Here is a 4,206-nt window from a genome sequence, read left to right as displayed (position 1 = left end):
TTATAAAATATCAATTTCTATCATTACCATAATTATCATTATAACAGTAATGTCAAAGAAACCACAATTGCAAAAATTTAAAGTGTCATCACCTAGAATTATCTTTCAGAGATCAGAAATTAGACAAGGACTATGTAAAAAAAAAAAAAGATAGTAAAATTTGAAAAAAAAAAAAGAAAATGAAAAATAAAGTAATGCATATTTCCTGGTATTCCTGGTATTTATTTATTGATATGATGATTTATTTCCTAATCTCCATGGGAAGCTATATAGAAGAATGCATTTCCGGTATCAAATAGCCTCACAAACTGGAAAGATCCCATTCTCTCCTGATCATTGGCAAGTCTCAGGGAAGTTATCAAACAGTTTCGTGCCAGAAAGGTTACCTCCCAGAGCTTTCACTTCTGAGATGATCCACTGTAAGGTAGAATGAGATGAAGGATTATGAATCATTGTGGAATAATTGTTGCTACAATACTTGTAGGAAATTAAAGATAAATGACAACTAACTGCAATGTGAGACCCCGGGTTGCATCTTGGGACAAAAAATAAAAAGAACATTAATAAAAATCAAAGTCTATGGCCATGCCACCCTGAACAAGCCTATCTGATCTCAGAAGCTAAGCAGTGTTGGGCCTGGTTAGTACTTGGATGGGAGACCACCTAGGAAGACCAGGTGCTATAGACGTAAAAAATAAAAAAAAAAAATTAAAAATAAGGAATTGTAAACTGACAAGGTCCTTGTAATCTGTGAGGTCAACCAAGGGTTGCCTCACCTAAAAAAAAATTGAATTAAATAGATTAAATAAATAAATAATATCAATAAGGTCTGCACTTTAGTTAATAGTATTGGACTAATGTTAATTTTCTGGTTTTGATCATTATAATACATTAATGTCAGATGTTAACATTAGGAAAAATTGAATGAAAGGTATACAGAAATTTTCTCTACTTTTTTTTACAACTTTTCTCTAAGTCTAAAATTATTTCGAAATGAGCACTTTCTACTCAAATTAAAGAAATGTTTAAAACCATTCAATAAAACCCTATTTGAGAGTCTCTAAATCCTCAAAGGTCTCACAGTCAGAATTTTTTATAACTATTTTCTAATGGATTTTTATTTTTTTTGTTCTCGTGATAAGTTTAGGTGAGGATAACTTCACATGTATACCAGTTAAGTCTTTAAAATATTTGGTCACTTTTATTGCTTTTGACTCATCAAGTTTTCTGTACCTAAATACAACAAACAACTTTATTTAGATCCACTACTATAGAAAAAGACTGGACTCCACACATATGCTTATAACAACAACAACAACAACAACAACAACAACAACAACAACAAATAGCCTCAGTGACTCCTAAAAAAAAATGAAACTGTATTTTATTGTTTTAAATTCACTGCCTATTATTCCAATAAAATATTTTTGCATACTTGCTTTTTAACATATTTATTGAACTTTTCTCTGCACTTAGCCACTTTCTATCAATTTTTAAATCGTCCAGTTTAGTGTATAAAACATCTCAATTTGCGAAGCGTAAATATAAATGCATAGACTCACACACATGTAACACTCATCCCCTAATTCTACTAATTCACTCAGCAAAAAACATATATTGAAACAATGCATGGTGTGAAAAACATTAGATTGTCTCTTATTGTGACAATATTTTAAACAATAAAATCTGACTATATCAACAGGAAACACTCTCTTGTTCCAATTCTCTCTATTATTTATAAATGTGCTGTTATAATTGAAAAAGTTTGCCAAAGTGAGCAAAGTTAGTTAAAAATAAAAACCTGTCTATTTGACTCTGAAAATCTTTTGGCTAGATCCTTTCCCAACTCAGGACTTGAATGATAACCACAGAGGATCTGTGTGAGTCTATTGTCTGGGGGGCCTCAGTATCAGGGAGGCATTTTTATAACATCTCTCTTAATGTAAATGTAGTTTGTCAGTGCATAATGCACTGCAACATCTCATTTAGATACAGAAAGATGAATTCCGCGGGTGGAAAAAAAAAACATATTCAGAATGGCTTTGATTTAACGAGAATGGTTTTATTGAATAAGTGTCGACCCATCCATCTAAAGGATAATTTACTCAAAGAACCCATCAATAAAGGACTGTTCCATTCAAAACACTAATGAAGTAAGAGAGGGGACTGTGTCATTTGGGACTATGACTGTGCTAACGTCCCAGGAGATCACACCTTCTGTTTGAATACCCAAGCAGTGTTAATGAATATGGTATTGATGGATCAGCATGTCTAAGCCAGAAACAAAGACAGCCTCCAAAGGAGGGTATTAATTGATTTATAAATTGTAACTTGTGGCATTCTTTACAAAGCTTTCTCAATTTTCTACTTAGCAAAAGTGTTTATGCTGCATCCTTTACTTGACTGATGCACAGGGTGGGCTAATCCTGTCCACTCAAAAACATGTAGTTTATTTTTCACTGAGACTTAGAAAAGAGAATCATTCTCAGCAAGACCATCTTTAACAGCATGGCTCCCTCCATGGACAGATAAAGTCCTTAAGGATGGTGGGGAAAAGACCAGTGAAGAAAGTGTTATAAACTGAAAGATAAAATTATGTTTAAGCATGTTATGGAGAAGATATTAAAGCCAATATTTCATATTTGAGTCCCTGAAAAAGTTCATTTAGTTCTGATATCTGTATAAAGACAGTGCCTTCAGATTACAAGTACATAATATTTGTCAAAAAAAAAAAAAGTAGTCTGTCAGAAATGGAAAAATGGGGCACTAACTTTATTGTATCCCCTCCCAGACAAGACATGTAGTCTTGCTGAGTGAGGAAGAACTAAGTTACCTGGCTTTTTTGAACCAGACTTGGAACAGAGAATCCAAAAGGTCCCAGGCAGTGCTAGGACATCAGGGGGTGATGTTAGTTCTCACTGATGTTGGCTCCCTGCCACCTGCCTGCTGCTGAGGGGAGCTCTTTGATCCTCAGCTGCCCCCAGGAAACAGAAATAAACAGAAGACCAGAGCAGAAAGAGGGCACAAGTTGTGTCCTAAAAGTACAGGGTTGAGTTTCCTTCTTTTCAGACATGAAGCAGGGAACAGATGAGGAGATATGCAATTTCCCCTGATCAGTTTGCTTTTGCTCAGATTTAATAAAAAGAAAGACATGAATCATAGTTATCTAGGACATAAGTTTAGGTAACACGTAGATAGCATCGGAGTGGTCAGTAGCATGAGATTTAGGGATGGAGAAAGGCATCAGGACAGGGGCATCACCCCAACGCCTCTGATCTAACTGTAGGAATCATAGTTCTCCTCCCCCTTTCCCTCCTCCTGCTCTGACTCCTTTTCCTTCTTCCTCTTCTTCATAAATTTGGAATCCTGGTCTTCAGATATCATCTGTTTTAATGTAAATGTCTCCCTCAGCCCCAACCAGCTAAATTTATATTTAATGGGTGGGAAACAAGGTGAGTGTCTTAGTGTTTGACATAGGTTCTATGAATGAAAAAGAGTGTTGAAAGTATCCTCACAGGGTGATCTGATCATAAATTCTTATCTGGGCAGGTTATAGTCATCCTCTTTAATAAAAGACTTTTATCTTTTTAACTTAGGCAAGCCTTGTCTATTGTTTCTGTGTATCTAGGTTCACATAACCTTGAAATGCCCCCTTTCAAACCCCTCCTTTTAAAGTATAAGAGCACATAACCTTAACTATCCTGTAATCCAGTCCCTGGCCTTGTTTTCTCCCATCCTAGTGTACTCTTCCTTATGTTCCCTTCTTAATTTCAAATGTATAAAATAAACTACAAACTGTTATTCTGCACAGAATTTGAAAGCTTGATCCCTGGCATATGTTGTCAGTTTGGCTCAAATTAACTCATAAAAAATTCTCTACAAGTTTGGATATCACAATAGTCTCATCCATGCCTCCTGTTTCTTGCATGCAGTCCGTCAGCAAATCCAATCAGCTCTACCTTCAAAATAGATCCAAATGCAGCCACTGCTTACCAGTTCTACTGCTTCCACTTTGGTCTGGCTACCACTATCTTCTCTAATCTGAACTACTACAAAAGCTTCCTAACTGGTCTCCCTGGATCCTTCCTTGCTTCCTTCAGTCTAATTTCTACTCAGGAGCCAGAGTGATACTATTAAAATACATGTGAGATCATGTCATCTCACTGCTCACAACTCTCCAATGTCTTTTCATACTACTCAGAAGAC

At 35.6% G+C, this 4,206-nt stretch overlaps 1 pseudogene; it reads left to right on the top strand.

The window, feature by feature from the left end:
* Positions 1-575: 575 nt before the first annotated feature.
* On the top strand, positions 576-688 carry LOC118605156 (annotated as a pseudogene).
* The last annotated feature ends 3,518 nt before the right edge of the window (positions 689-4,206 follow it).

The sequence above is a fragment of the Rousettus aegyptiacus genome, unplaced genomic scaffold, assembly GCF_014176215.1.
Source record: "Rousettus aegyptiacus isolate mRouAeg1 unplaced genomic scaffold, mRouAeg1.p scaffold_m13_p_1, whole genome shotgun sequence".
NCBI classification, from domain to species: Eukaryota; Metazoa; Chordata; class Mammalia; order Chiroptera; family Pteropodidae; genus Rousettus; species Rousettus aegyptiacus.
This window is presented reverse-complemented; position numbering and strand designations above follow the sequence as displayed.